The sequence below is a fragment of the Megalobrama amblycephala genome, linkage group LG9 (genome assembly GCF_018812025.1).
Source record: "Megalobrama amblycephala isolate DHTTF-2021 linkage group LG9, ASM1881202v1, whole genome shotgun sequence".
NCBI classification, from domain to species: domain Eukaryota; kingdom Metazoa; phylum Chordata; class Actinopteri; order Cypriniformes; family Xenocyprididae; genus Megalobrama; species Megalobrama amblycephala.
The window spans coordinates 26246880-26263953 of record NC_063052.1 but is presented as its reverse complement, the minus strand read 5'-3'; the positions used below and the strand labels follow the sequence as shown (position 1 = coordinate 26263953).

At 36.9% G+C, this 17074-nt stretch overlaps 1 pseudogene; it reads right to left on the bottom strand.

The window, feature by feature from the left end:
• The window catches only part of LOC125275457, a 59282-nt pseudogene that overhangs the window by 16734 nt on the left and 25474 nt on the right, over positions 1–17074 (bottom strand).

Here is a 17074-nt window from a genome sequence, read left to right as displayed (position 1 = left end):
CATGCAATCCATGCAAATGCGTAGGGTCCCACAGATTTGGGGGGATTGCAGTGACAAACACGCTCAATGCTTGCCATATATCACAACTGTGCAGTTTTTTTTTTTTTTTTCCAACAACATGATGTTTATTTTAGGTTTCATTTAAGTACACCTAATACTAGCAAAAAAAAAAAGAAAAAGAAAAAAAAAAGATGTCATATTTAGACCTAGTTTGTAAAATACACTGATGTCTATGAAAGTGGCAGTTAAAACTCTTCTAATTTGACACTGCGTTTTATTCACGTCAGAAATACATTGTGTAGGTAACTAAATAGTTTACTCTATTCTTCTCCCAGTTCACTGGCCACTTTCTTGTTGTTCTAGAGAAGTGGATGAATTTGTGTGTTGTAATAAATCAGACAACTCTGATTCCCTGCTGAAGAGCGAACTACTAAGATGGCGGCACAATCACCTGTTATTAACTAACATGATCATTATAAAGGTGTTTAAAAGACAAAATACAATCACTAACACATATTTGAGAATCAGAATATCAGATGGTCAGAAATTCAGCAGGAACGGGATCAAGAAAACAGCAGGGCTTCTACTGTATGTGTCTTTAAATACAAAGATAGCATAGATGTCTTGGGTGAATAGATAAGTAGTTTTACCCATGTAATAGAAGCTTCTGGAAGACTGGTTGAAGTACCAGTCCCCATTTACATTTGCAGTGGAGTTCAGGGGCTGAGAGGAACCATTCCTGTCATCTATAATGTGGAAGCAGTCAGGTGTCTGAGTCAGGTTGTGATTCATGATTATATAATTTTCTGGCTGCCATGGAGAAAGAGAGGAAAAAATTACTTTGTAAATAACAACCTTAATTGGATGGAACATAATTAAAATAGTTTTTTAACATGCTTCTTTGAAACAATATTTATTGTGAAAAAATGGTTTATAAAAATCTGAACTGAATTAACTTATCATTAATAGTGGGTAAAATGTAGATGACTATTACAAAAATAACTTAATGAAAGCATTCAAAACAAGTTAATAAACATATTTTTTCTCATATACCATAAATGAGTATTTATGCATGAAAATATATAGCATCCTTTATATCATAATTAGGGCTCCATGACAGCAAATAGTTAAACCCCTGATGTAAGTCGATGTTTTTCATTTGAATGTACATTGGATTATTTAGTAATGTGCAGTGTACATAGTTTACCCGAAAACCGTAAACCATTCCATTGTATGAGATGCTGGTGATTTGGGAAGCACCATCAAAGTACCAGTTATAGGTTTGGCCTGTGGGCAGCATTGCCATCCAGCCATATGTGTGGGTCACAAGTTTATCAAGGAAAGGAAGTACACATGTTCCTAAAGAGAGGTGAGACATTGAGAGTTACTGTGGCAACAAAGACAACCAATTCCTAACATTCTAAGGAGCTGTTCACACAGAACGCATTTTTGCATTCAACTGCACTGCTTTTCCGTTGATTTTTATGTAAATATGCACTAGAATAGAAGTGTTTGACCGTCGAGCTGGCATCTTAAATCTTTTGCAGCATGTCCCATATGACATGACGTTCTAAAAATGCAGTACTCAAGCACAAATGGGACTAATGTGTCTTTAGACCTTGCATTTTTTTCATTCCACTGATCTGTGTATCATGTTTAATGAGAAAAAGCATTCTTTGTGAATTGCCCCTGATGCACATTTTTTGTATGGCTCAGTGACCCAGATTATTTCACCCTACCATATGAGTTGGTCAGAATCACATCTTTAGCTTGAAGTGAATACGGTGAGGGATTGAAGACGACCATGCGGTGGAAGTTAATGGTGTTGTCACACACTGCAGCAGGGACGCCAACACTCCATTCTGTTCCCGGAACGCAGTGTCTTGGGTCGAGCAGGTTATTCCTTGGTACCACCTTGTAGCTAATGTTGCCTTTTCAGAAATATAAAATATTGATATTCATTATTTAAATTTTTTATTTTAATGTTAATGTTTTGGCGATGTAAAATTTGAATTTTACCATGCCAGTAAGATACGTATCCATTAAGATATTGTTACACAGATAAATTTGTTTCAAGTTATTATTTATCTATATACTGTAATATCTGATGTTACTATACCTGTCAGGGACCCATCAGTATCTACTAGCGCCACCTCATGCTCCCATCTGAACCAGGCCTTGTTGGGCGACTGATAGTACTGGATCCCACTGAACCTCGCGCTCCAGCCTCCACAGCGGAAGGTACAGGTTCCAACTATTTCTGCCACCCCGACTGCAGCACATGATGGACGGTCGAAGTTCACAAACTTGGTGTTGATGACGCTCATACCATCATCCAGGGGCAGGATAACACCACGAGCTGTGCAGTAGTCGCTCCCTAACCCCAGCTCATCCACGTGACCCACCATGGTGCTGTTGACCACAGCCGCCCCTCCATCCAGTCCCCATCCGCTGACATATGGCTGGATGATCCTCTTGGCCTCCACTCCTGCCTTCTCATTATTGACCATTAGGAACTCGCTGAACTGAACTGCTCCTACATTTACCCACTCTGCACCTTTCTCGTTGTTCCAGGAAGTGAAGCGGCGGAAGACTGCTGGCACTGGTGTTGAGTAGTCGCAGCTGCCAGAATGCATGGGGAAAAACTCTTGGAAGATCCACAAGCCAAACCAGCCCTGCGAATGCACCGTATTGTTGAAGAACTGTCCCAGAGGTACTCTCTTTTGACAGATGTTGGCGTCATATGAAGGGCCGTCGGGATGATCATGCATGCGGTACCAGAAGCCGAAGTGCGTCCCACCAGCTGCAGCATTGTGCCTAATGGTGTTATTAGGGTTGGTGACCCAGAATGCAGCTGGAGTTACATCGTCATTTAGCAAACTGGTGCTCTGTTTTACAAATACCGCCAGGTTGTACTGCAGGATGTTGCCAGTCTCAATGCCATCCTCAATAAAAAAGGCTCCACCCATGATATTGTAGATGACATTACGCTCCACCAGCAGGTTGTGGGTGTTGTGGATGGTGACGGCACGGTTGTAGGACTGGTGGATGCCACATCCACGCACATACGACTTAAACTTAACATCACCCATTAGATGCCAGTGGATTGGGTAGCGTCCCAGACGAAATGCCTGTCCAACATTGAAGAGCTGAAGGAGGATAATGACAAACATAATGCATGATTGAATTTCATAGATAATATTTATCCTTAAAGGTCTCCAAGGGTTTTGAAACAAATGCTTTTTAAACAAAATTAATGTTTACCTCAACATATTCAATTCTACCAATTGCCAGATTTTGGTTTGGTTGTGGTGCGTGGAACATGATGCAGCCACCAAACTGGTCACTTCCTACTTCTTCTCCAAATCTACCCTGGAAACAAGTCTGGGTGGCAAATTCCCCTGTAAGCAAAAGTATTCATACAATTTGATAAAATTTCCAATCACATGTCTTTCAGCTGTCTGTCTTTCCATCCACAGCTGAGAAAATAACATCCAAACCTGTGTTGAATCCATCAGGACAAGCTGCAATCTGATCGTTCCACTCCATGTTGTTGGATCCACGGACAACAATGTTTCTGGTAAGAAGACCGACCTCTGCTCTTGCTTCAAAAACTGTCCCATCAGGCAGTGTGAACAGACACACCCAGATGAGTGTATCTCAGTGGTTGAGTCAGAGTGAGGGTCCTACCATCAGCTGAAACTGAGGCAATTTTCATCAACTCATTCTCACGCTGACTGTGTCTGTAAATTCAGTCAAAACATATATTTGATTATTAGCACAAAACTTAAATCATTTTTTAGCATCATGATTAGCATATTTCTATAGCATTTAGCATATTCAATTTGAGCAAGAAGGATTTAAACAGTAAGTTTATCATTTAGATTTTACCCCGAGAACAAATCAAATTATATCAGATAAAAAGGCTTTTGGGACCATTTTATAGAAAACAACTGCAACATTTTTCCTTGGCCCTTGTTCCTACACTGATGTAGTTTCTGTAGCAAGTCAATGGCTTCAATTAAATCACCCTGAAACCAAGTTTCGTTGTAGGTTTGGGTGGTGTATCAATACCTATGCCCCGTGGAAGCAATGACAATTTCATCGCCAGTCTTCCAGGTGACAGCATCCATCAGTGTCAGCGTGTTGGAGCCGTTTTGTGCAGTCTGAGAAAGGCGAGTCCACGGCATAGGGACAGGGATTCCTGGAGAAGCAGGATTGTAGTTAAGCCCTGAACAAAACCACTCACTGCAGGGAAGTGATTACGCACTATGCTGTTTGTATCAGGGAAATTTAGCATTTCTGTGAAATGGGGCTTTCTGACTTAAATTAGCATTCTGAGAATGTTATGTAGCTCATCTCTATATTTGTATTATACTTACTTCAGTGTGTTTTTTAACTTTTGACCTTTTAGATGCAAATGTTCCTGTACCTCTGAGGTCTCTTACTTTAGTCAAGTTACAAACAAAAACGTAATAATAATAATAAATTATAATTTCAGGTACAACAAAAAGTTTGGGGTCAGTAAGAATTTTTTTAGTGTTTTAATTTTTTAAGACTCTCAAATCTTATTTGCACTTCTACACATTCAAACTTCAGAAAACATACATCTATGTTTTTTTCTTTAGACATATAAAAAATCTGTACTGGCGCACTGTCTGTGAAACTGCTCTCTGTGAATAAATTCCTGAAACGCGCACACCGAATGCCACTTCAGACAGTATGCCAGTGCCTGTGCAATTCTCTTTTGCACTTGAACGGACAAAAACAGACAAAATTCTGTAAAAACTCCCGTTTTGTCGAGTATCCTTGTAAGCACACTCTTAAATGAGTTAAAAATTGTTAAATAAACATAAAGGTTTGTGAATAAAATATGATAGGAGAAAATATGATGTGTGTCAGATCCACATCATGTGCGGCAGGTCTTTAATGACAGACAGAAGCACGTTTATTAGGCTGCTGTCACTTTATGCTTATCAAAAAACAAAAGACAGAGAAATGACTCACTGCTCTTGACTGAATAACGTTTTTAGCTTTAATAAGGATTAATCTATATTAAATTTATAATTTATGCAGTGAAGACTGTGCAGATTATTCAGTTTCTGTATATTTACATGTTAGACCTACCTAGAAATTTTAAACACTATTAACAAGGTTACATGGGTCAAAAACAATGAAAAACAATAACTTTTTTCTTAATTTTAGCAGGGCAGGTAAAATTCTGAACCAGCCTGACTGGGCCAGTAGAAAAAAAACTTGCCCTGATATATTAAAGGCACAGCTAAATGTGACATTACAATGGATTTATGTGAAGATTGTTTTAAGGTCACCTAAATTACATTTTTTAAAAGCTATAATTAATGGCTAAAATTGAGAAAGAAAAAAAAAAATTATAGAGACATCAGTACCAGGCCTTCATTCATAGTGCTTAGTGAAAAGATGCCATTAAACAAATATTTAAAATATACCATCTTTATGTTGTTTCTGTATTATTTTGTAGATACAATGTGAAAGTTTTACAATATAAAACCTGAGATTTTATTTAAGATGCAAATCTTTTGTAACATTATAAATGTCTTTACTGTCCCTTTTGAAAATGTAATGCATCCTTGCTGAATAAGTATTAATTTATTTTTTAAAAATAATCTTACTGACCTCAAACCTTTGAACAATAACAAAAATAAAATAATAATAAAAACATATATAGTATTTATTTTTATAAATATTTATTATAATAAATAGTTGTATACAGGGCTTGACATTAACTTTTTTGCTCACCAGCCACTGTTGCTCACTAGCCACTGCTAATGGTTTTCCATAGTGACTAGCCACTCAGCATTTTTACTGGCCACAATTTGACATCGATACCATGGGGGAAAACTGTCATATATGTATTTTTAATATTATCTCATAATTTGGCAGAAGGTATATTAGGCCGCTATCACTTTAAGACCTGATGCACGGATCCACTATACTGTTACATATGCATTTTCTTTCTCAACACTTTACATTCACTTAAAACATAGCTGACTGTGTTTACGACGTGAATACTTGCCAAGACCGTCATTTTGACATTATTTTGTGTGTATTTGACTGTTTAAGCACAATAAGCAGTGAAAAAGAACTCAATTTAGAACTGAGATGCGTCTTTACGTGCGTGCACTGTGGGAATGAGTAAAATTATGCGCAATATGTGCAATCACACGCTGAAATTCAAGCCCTGTAACACCAACAATATTTATCCGGAGCAAATAAAACAAGCGAGTGAGGGGAGGCGGGTTAGTGTGTCAACTCGCTGTCAAGCACAGCTGGTATTGTTTATCAATTCTGCGTTAAATGAGTATTGGAATTGTTTTAGATATTTCAGTATTGATATGTATCAAAAAAATCGATATCTTTTGACAACACTACATTGCACTTAGTTTATTATTTCAGAAAGATTACAATTGAAAAATGTGTTTTATATTTGAATTCAACCCACCAAAGAGGCTGGTAGGAGTGACTGCGTTACACGCCACTGCTGAAATCCACCTGCATTTGGTGGGTGTTAATGTCAAGCCCTGGTTGTATACATTTTATTTATATTGAATTCACAAAAAGTTCATTTGAACTGAATAGTGTTGTTTATTTGAATACCATGCAGATCCAACACCCCTTCTCTGACAGCCAGGGTTTTGGTGCCATAGACAGGAAGTTCTGTAGAACGCAGGTGTCCATGCAGTGTGATGATGGCCTTGTGCTGGAAGGGGGCCTGCTCTGTTCCGATCTGCAGCGCTCCACCATCTGTAATCAGAATATTCTCTGCCTGCAGCTCAATATCTGCCTCATCAAAAATCAGTCGCCCGCCTTAACAGAAAAGAGACATTCACAGAATTGTGAGTGTAAGTGTACCAAGGCTTTGTTTAATAAATACAGTATTAGTTTAAATGAGCATACCCTGGATAAGGAGCATCTTAAGGACTGGGGTGCTGGTGTCCAGAAGGATGGTCTGGCCAGGAGTGATTACAGCAAACGTGCCCTCCTCAGGAGGGGAGAGACCACCCCATGTATATGGAGATGACCATACGTCAATGTAGAAGAAGGTAGCATTACTCTGAGAGAGAAGAGACATTCCTGGCAATGAGTGTAAATGTAAATATTCACAATAAATATTTCATAACTTTATTATTAATATTTAATAATATATCTATAATGAAAATAAATAAGTATTTAGTTTGTCACTGTGCTGTTTAAGAAGATCAAATATATTTATGTCACATTTGATGTTACCATTCTGGCAATTCCTCTGTTCCCCAGCTGGACTCGCACTTGAGTTTCTTGGGATCTGGGCTGAGAGTTGGTCACACAGATGATTTGCGACTCATTGGCTGACTGGACATCGCAGACAGACCCTGCGATTGTGACAGTGACTTCACCGACATTTGAGCTACAGGTGAGAGGGGGAAGAGAAAAGCTAGTGAAATTGAGAATTTAAGAAATATTCTCTCATCCTTTCCTCATTGTCATTAGATGTGAGATATAGTATCCAAATTGTATGTTCTACTTTTATAATACTTATGGTACTTTTTGTGCTTGACAGCACCTGGTCAACATTGAAAGTGAATGTTTGTAAATAGCTGCTCTGATTTTAAGCTTAATGTCTCTTTCTGTGTTACAGGTTTAGAATGACATGAAGGTGAATAAATGACAAGATCATTTTCATTTGTGGGTAAATTATTGGCTTAACATTTTTTAACAGACAACAAACAAATAGACTTGACCAGGGTTATTATCATTAACTTAAACTAAAACTACTAAAACATTTTTCAAGCATGTCAAGCAAGCATGCTTGAGCTTTCATTTACCAAATTTTATTTTTGGGTAAATTAACCTTATAAACTAAATAAAAATGTTGCTTTGTCAACTGAGTAAAATAAGTTTAAGTTGAAGCATTAAAGTTACTAACTGGAAATAAATAAAAACTAAAACCTAGATATTAATCTTAAAATATAATAAAAAAAAAAAAAATACTAAATTAAACTAAATTAAAAATATAAAAATAAAAGCTAATTAAAAATATTAACAAAACTATAATAGTATATAAATAATACTAAAATAACACTGATATTGGCTGTACAATACATATATTGAAGGACAATCAGCCACAGTGTAATTCTGGTCTGTTCTTCACCTGAAACCCGAGCCGGTAATCGTGAGTCTGGTGCCTCCAGCGGTTCCTCCTCTGCGTGGTGTAACGGTGGTGATAACAGGGGTCAGAGAGGATCTGTAAGTATAGCTGTTCGTGAGGTTGACGGCGTCACCTCCATTCATCACTATGACTGTGCAGGCCCGCTCTGCTTCACTTCCTGTAAGAGACGACAGCAGTCAGCAAGCAGAATGACAGTCTTTATTTCAGCTCTATTCATCTGTGACCTGTTTCTGAGCTGTCACATTTATCATTGTCTCTCAGTGACAGACTTCTGTCAGTTAAAGTATTTCTGGTGTGTTTTGCTTTTGCAGGAAAAAAAAACTTTGTACTGGGAGTTCAGACATAGAACTACTTACTTTAATGGATTAAGCTTTGTTATGCTAACTGAACATTTCTAGACACATACGTAATGCTTTTAAACTGATACATGCCATTGTTGGGTGGGACCTCGCAGTTCAGATGGGTAGATGTGGAGTTCTGCAGGTGCACTTTACAATCTATGTTACAGATAAGGACTCTGGTGATGTTTGGGTCAAATCCAGAGCCTTGAATGGCAACAACAGCTCCTCCGGCGTAGCTTCCTACAGCAAGAAAGAGCAAATAAGGTATCCTGTAGTGTCTTGTTATTCTGTAATCTTGTGTGAATATGACAGCAAGTATGGAAAGGCAATGTATGACAGTGGTTCCCATCTAGTTTTGCTTCAGGACCCAGAATTTTCATTGGACATAACAAAAATCTCCCTAAAATTACCATGAACTTCATGAGCCTGACAGTATGCAAAATTATTAACATGGCTTGAACAGGAAGATTTATAATCTTTTTTTGGTTTTGTGTTTTATAAAACTATTTTTGTTTCTAATTGTCTTTTGAATTTTGATTGGATTGATGCTCTTGGCTATGGAAGCTTATTTCTGCACACAGAATTAAATAAATAAATAAATATTGTTGTCAGCAAATAATTCACTGCAAAAAATACATTTCATAATCCTCTTTATATGAAAGTTCATGCCCTTGTTTTTCCATGATGAGGGCATATCACACAACCTGTCCAAGTTGGCAGATAAATGTGACAGATAAATGTGACCAAGAAGTGTTTAGTTTGATTGACATCAACAACAAAGAATCAGTTGAATCAGAAGAAGTGTTTTTCCTTGTTCGTTTGTGTTGAAGTACCATACATTCAAAGTATAATTTAAAAGTTTGGGATAAGTATGTTTATTTATTTATTTATTTATTTTTTTGTTTGTTTATGTTTTTTTGGAAAGAAATTAATAATTTTATTGAGCAAGAACAGATTAAATTGATTAAATGCGACAGTAAAGACTTTTAGAATGTTAATATTTCAAATAAATACTGTTTTTAAACATTCTATTCATCAAATCAGCATATTAAGATAATTTCTGAAGGAATTCAGCATTTGATGCTGAAGACCGGAGTAATGGCTGCTGAAACTTCAGCTTTGCCATTACAAGAATACATATTTTTTACAGAAATGAATTAATACATTTTAAAATATATCAAAAACAAAAATAGTTATTTCAAATTGTAAATTTGTAATACTTTTTTTTTTTTTTTTACTGTATTTGCATTGTATTTCTTTCTTTCTCTCTTTTTTTCTTTTTTTTCTTTTTTTTGTGCCTTTGTGCCACTTTCAAAAACATTTTAAAAAATCTTACCAGCCCCAACTTTTGCAACTTCATTTTACATATAATGTTTAATTGTAAGGGTCAGAGAAGGTGGAAACTATTAATTATTAATTAAACTATAAATTATTACTTTTTTGTGTAAGTCACCTTTAAAAAAAAGTTAAAAGGTATTAGTTTTACCTTGGCACTTTAATATCTACATTCTTATGAAAAGTGTTGCTTATAAATAATACTAGGCACATTTTTTTTTGTTAACATTTTGCACACGGTTTGAACCTGTGGTAGTCAGTTTTGCCTTATTCTGTCCATATGAACAAATCTTTTACCCTAGAGAAAGTATTTTTGATTACCCTCATTAGGTGTGACCCCTGTCAGCAGCAGCTCATAGGTGAAGACAGACTGGGTCAAGGCATGACCTTTGACCTGATGGTGGAACATGATTGGGAAAGTTCCTCCTGCGTGTTCTCCAACAGTGCAAAGCAACTGTGTATCTGTGACGGATGTCACACTACAAGCCACGCCGTCGATCTCTAAGGAGATGAGTGCAACATCTGTGCCAAAGCCAGTACCAGAGACGGTGATCTCTGTTCCAACCGGACCTGCAAGGAAGGGATTAAGTCCGTAGTATTACTATCATGTGTTGTGATATTCAGTAGTTCAATAGAGTGCTGCAGAGATGACATATTATTGTAGGCCAAAACCTAGAAAAGAGTTAGCGTTTTAGCAGTTCTGGCTTACAATAAGGTTTGTAGTTAACATAATCTCCAGATACTTTCATGATTTATTCTACAACTACAGAGGTTGTCTGAGACATTAACATCATCACGCCGAACAGGTAAACTCATCAAAAATGTTTTTTTTTTTGGTTTTTTTAAGACCCAAAAACAAAATTCAGAGGCTTAATGGTGGTAATGTTGAAGTCATGAGACTGTTTATAGCCTATGTTTAGCTTTTTTTTTTTTTTTTTTTTCCCTCTGGCAATAGAATTTAGGCTTTAAATTTCAGAAAAGTTAATTTGCAAAATTATCATGATGAACAATGTAAAAATCCAAACTTTTGTTGGACAGAGGTAATTTTATGCAATATTCAAACGGTCAATGGAAAAATCCTATTTGTTTTTTTGTCGAGGGAACAAGGGTGATGCTAACTTTTGGGTTGGCCTACAAAAATACAGTATGTCATCACTGCAGCACTCCGTAGTAAATGCCACTAATATTCTTTTTAAATGGAATGCACGGTCGTACCTGTTATGGGACTGATGGAGTTAATATTTGGAGTTTGTTCTCTAGAGTAGTTGAAAAGTTGAGGTGGATACACAACATCAAACACCTTAATGTTCACCTGCACCTGTTCCTCTGCATGAGGAAGTGTCATGCACCTCACCGTGTCTGGAGTCACATCTAAAATCCTGCAGGGGGAGTTAGCAAGTTTCACAGTTGTATTTCCCGCCACAAAGCCATTTCCTGTGATCAAGAGTGGAGTTCCTCCAGCAATGCTGCCTGATGTTGGGTAGACGCTGGCTTGTGCTATGCTGGTCAGGGTGGCGTCTCCAGTGGCAAGACCTTTGCTCATGACCACCACCTTTAGGATATGCGTGCCAGCAGGAAGGGCACCAACTAAAACCGTGAGGTTGCTATCGTTGACTTCTGTGACTTCCAGCAGGATGTTGGCCACAGATACCATTAGACTGGCAGAGTTGTTCCCAAATCCACTGCCAGTGACCTCAACAGTGGTGGAGTTTCCACTAACCGAGTTAGGGAACACTGCAGAGACATACGGTGCGATGGAGTTGGAATATTTAAACGTGCAATCAGAACTGCATGAGGAAGAGATGGATTTGACGGAAACTGTGACGTTTCCCCTGCGAGCAGCAGACGGCGAGGTATCGCACACCACATGAGAGTAGTTCATGAAAATCACATTGCATGGAATGTTTGCTACCGTAACTGAACCATTCGAGAATCCAGAACCAGAGATGAAGAGACGCGTGTAGCCTGTGGTGCTGCCCACCAAGGGAAAGACGGAATCGACCACGGGTAGAACTACAAATCTGCGGTCATACTCTTTCGACATGGACAGGATGGCAGTGCCAAGGTTGTTGACTATGACACTTATGGGTAAGGGGATGCCCACTGGTGCTCCGCTTTCAGGACTGAGTTGGCAGTTAATCTCAGTGGAGGTGCTGTTGATGATGTTGCATGGATGATCTCCAACTTTGACCTTTGGTTGCCAAAAAATAAGAATAAATACACTACTGTTCAAAACTTTCGTCTGCTCACCAAGGCTGCATGTATTTAATTAAAAATAAAATAAAAAAACTTAATATTGTGAAATATTATTACAATTTAAAATAATTGTTTTCTATTTGAATATATTTTACAAAGTAATTTATTCCTGTGATGTCCAAACTGAATTTTCAGCATCATTACTCCAGTCTTCAGTGTCACATGATTCTTCAGAAATCATTCTAATATGTTGATTTACTGCTCAAGAAACATTTAATGTGTACAGTTGCACAAAATATTTTTGTACAATATTTTTTTTCAGGATTCTTTGATGAATAGAAAGTTCAAACGAACAGCGTTTATTTGAAAAATAATCTTTTGTTACACTTTAAATCTATTTACTGTCACTTTTGATTGATTTAATGCATCCTTGCTGAAAAAAATATTAATTTCTTTAAATTCTTCTCAAAAAAATAAAAATAAAAATTCTTACTGACCCCAAACTTTTGAACAGTAGTGTATAATGTTACAAAAGCTTTGTATTTCAGATAAATGCTGTTCTTTTAAACTTTCTATTTATCAAGGAATCCTGAAAAAAAAAGTATACAACTGTTTTTAACATTGATAATAATAATACATATTTTTTTAGCAGCAAATCATCATATTAAAATGATTTCTGAAGGATCATGTGACACTGAAGACTGGAGAAATGATGCTGAAAATTCAGCTTTACCATCACAAGAATAAATTACGTTTTAAAATATATTCCAATAGAAAACAGTTATTTTAAATTGTAATAATATTTCACAATATTACTGTATTTTTAATTAAATAAATGCAATCTTGGTGAGCAGACAAAACTTTAAAAAAAAAAAATATATATATATATATATATATATATATATATACAGTTGTGCTCAGAATTATTGGCATCCTTGGTAAAAATGATCAAAGATGACTGTAAAAATAAATCTACATTGTTTATCCTTTTGATCTTTAATTTATAAAATTAGCAAAAGTCTAACCTTTCATTGAAGAAAAAGAATTGAAAGTTGGGGGGAAATCACATTATGAAATAAACGTTTTTCTCCAAAACATGTTGGCCACAGTTATTGGCACCACTAGAATTTTAAAGAGAGAGTTAGAGAGTTAGTGTAAAATATCTCTGATGTATATTCCCATGCATATTTACATTTTTTTAGCACACTAGGGTGATCATGAACATGACATTGTCCAGCCATGACTTCCTGTTCCACAAGAGTATAAACATGAGGAAACACAAAGGCCAAATTCCTGTAATCATTCATCACAAGTATATAGCTCTGATGTGCTGCAAAAGATTGTTGAGCTTCACAAAATAGAAAGTTGCTGTAAAAAAATAGCTAAACCATTGAAAATCCCCATTTCCACTAACAGGGCAATAATTAAGTTAAATTCCAATTAACTAAGGATGTTACAAATCTGCCTGGAAGAGGATGTGTGCCTATATCTCCTAATGCACAGTAAGGAGGAGAGTTTGAGTGGCCAAAGAGTCTCCAAGGATCATAAAAATACCAAACAGCACCTACATCACCAAAAGTTGTTTGGGAGGGGTTCAAGAAAAATTCTCCTCCAGCATATTCAATTGTCCGACAAGACTGGAACTTCAAACGGGACCGGCTTCTATGGCCAGATGAAACTAAAAAAAAAAAAAAAAAAAAAAAAAAAAAGCTTTTTGGCAGCAAACCCACCAGATGGGTTTGGTGCACACAGTGATAAAAAGTACCCCATGCCCACGGTTAAATATACAGCTGGATCTTTAATGTTGTGGGCCTATTTTTCTGCTGGAGGTCCTGGACATCTTGTTCAAAAACATGGTGTCATGGATTCTATCAAATACTAGTAGATAAAAATCAAAACCTGACCGTTTCTGCTAGAAATCTTATAATGGGCCATGGTTGGATCGTCCATCAGGACAATGATCTAAAACAAACATCAAAACCAACACAAAAATGTGTCACTAAGCACAAAATGAAGCTTCTGCCATGGCCGTCCCAGTCCCCTGACCTGAACCCTAAAGAAAATGAGTGGAGTGAACTGAAGAGAAGAAGCACCAACATGGAGCTGGGAATATGAAGGATCTGTAGAGATTCTGTATGAAGGAATGGTCTCTGATCTCTTGTCAGGTGTTCTCCAAACTCATCAGGCATTATAGAAGAAGACTCTTCTATCATGGGAAAAGGAGGTTGCAAAAAGTATTGAATAAAAGGGTGCCAATAACTGTGGCCAACGTGTTTTGGAGAAAAACATTTATTTCATAAAGAGATTTTCCCTACATTTTCAATTCTTTTACTTCAATGAAAGGTTAGCTTTTTGTGATTTTTTTTTGTAATAAATGATCAAAATGATTAACAATGCAGATTTATTTTTACAAGCTTCTTTGTTCAAATTTACCAAGCGTGCAAATAATTCTGAGCACATTTTCTGTGTGGTATTCTAAAAAATTCCTTAAAGCACCTTTAATGTCATTCATGCCTGACCCACTGAAGCTCACCTCGTTTGCACAGTTAATGTTGCTAAAGCCAGATCCACCGATGTTGATGATGTCATGTGTGGTGCCATGGTCAGGTGTAATGTGGTACACAGTGGGGCTGGCGCAGGAAGTAAAACTGAAGTAGTGACCATCAGAGGTGTCATTGAATTCAAGCTGATCTTGAAAACAGTCCGAAGTGGCCACACACTCAGAGTGAGATGAGTTCATTTGTCCTGAAAATGGGTGGACACAATAATAATGGTTTAACCTACTAATTCTTTACCAATAACCACAGCTTATCCTGAAGTTTAAATTTCTGAATGTAATTTTGAGTTAAATTGCTTGTGAAAATGTTGCCATTGTACCTAAATTCATAGAGGCCTGTATTCCTGTCACAAACACCTGAAGCCCAACAGTGCTCTCCTCCAGAGGCATAACGGTCACGACACCCTGCAGTGTCTTCTGGTTGCCAGAGTCAATGTAACCGCTGCTGTAGTAGTAAACCCCAGGAGATGTGAAACGATAGGTGAAAAACCCTAACAATAAAACAGACACAACAAGATCAGATTTTGATCCTCAATCAAACTAGTGTCACACGTCCAGCTCTCATTGTCCTTCACACGGAATACAAACTTACATTTACGGAAAAAGGGATTTGTTATGATTGCTTAGCAAAAGCATTTGTTATGTTTGTCCAGAAAAATAGCACAGTACATTGTTTTTTGCACAATGACCAGTGTGTAATTATGTTGTAATTATAGTTAATTACAGAGCAGACACCTTTAGTTTATTCTTCATGAAATCTGACACTCTCACAAATGAAATGCTTGTCTTGACCAGGAGTATTTAATTATATTTCCCTGAAGACAAGTCTCTAACGTCACAAGTCTCTTTATAAGAATTAAACTAGAAAATGTACAATTTTAAGAAAGGATTGGTTTTCAAAATGGTGTTGAGGCAAATGCTGTTCACACAAATAGTTTGTGTAATTTTCTTGTCTGCTTAATATAAATTAGATTTAGCAGTGTTAACAAACAGGCTATCAGATAATAGTCGAAGTATTTGTACCTTTGGCAGTTCGGGTGTCTCCACTGCTGAAAGCAATGCCATCATAGTCTGTGCTGCTGGGACTGGACACACTGAAGACCCTGTAGCCCAGATCCGGCACAAAAGCTGGTGCGTCCCAGCGCCAAATCACTGTGTCCCCCACTGAGGCTATTATCGCAGAGGGACTCCAGTCGTAACCCTGACCGTACACTGAACACATATGATGTAATTAACTGTATGCATGTGGACAAACAAGCACATGTAATCACATTTTATGGTATAATAAAATTTCCAGACTAGATAAATAATTTTTACTTTATTTTACTTTATTTTATTTTTTTTACTTTACTTATTCTTATTCTTATTCTTTTACTTTTTCCATTTCCATCATTTTTTGTTTGATTTTTTTTTTTTTTTTTTTTTTTAATTTACGAGATCTCATTTGTTAACATTTCTTAACTACTGTACATTAACACGAACAATAAACAGTACTACAGCATTTATTTATATTAATTTCAATATTATCCAGGTCTCCCCAAACAGTGCAATGATATATCGAGCTTTTCACAGGCAGCTCTAGAATTTGATAAGTCATGAGGAAACAGTCATTGTGCTGACAGCCATTGTTTCACTGTCTCTGATGTATTCAGGTTTTGTGTGCGTGACAGAAAAAAAGTGATAAAAGTAAAGAGATTTTACCGGGGTGGAAACCTTGGTTCGTCACGGTGTGTGTTTTATCTCTAGACTGGGTCACACACTCAAGTTGATGATCTGAAGCGGCTGTCACTCGGCATTGTGTGTCCCCTGTATGAAACACAACTAGTACTCTATGATCTGGAAATGATTGGTTTCAGTAATACACTTTTAAAGATCAAAGAGTAAATCAAAGTATTTCACTGTTGTTTTAAGCATGTGGGATATTTTTAAGAATATTGATATGTATTTTTTTCTGTTGTAGTCTTGTCTTACCTAGAGTGACATTATTGTCTTCTGCAACAGGGCTGAACCCGGAGCCGGTGATAGTGATGGTGGTTCCACCATACAAGGACCCCAGAGATGGAGAAAAACTTGTGACCTCTAGAACATACGCTATGGTGGTATTAACACCAGCACTGCACACAAATAAAACAAATATTTAATCACTCTAAAAACTCATGATTAAATGTCATTGTAAATGCACAATTCCATTCTTCAGTCGTAACATTATATTTACATACAGTTTGAAATCTGCTGTTATGGAGTTTATTAAGTGATGTAAGACCTGGTTAAGGGGTAACCCTGGTTTCCGACTCTCACACGGACATTGTACAAAGCTGGGGGAAGTGTGGGTAACAGGCATGTGATGTTTTCATTGGTCCACTGCAGCAATTCACACTCAGATTCACCAATCAAAACAGAGCTGCTATTAGTCTGCGCCTCAAAATTTGTGCCCAAGATGGTGAGAATCCTGCGACC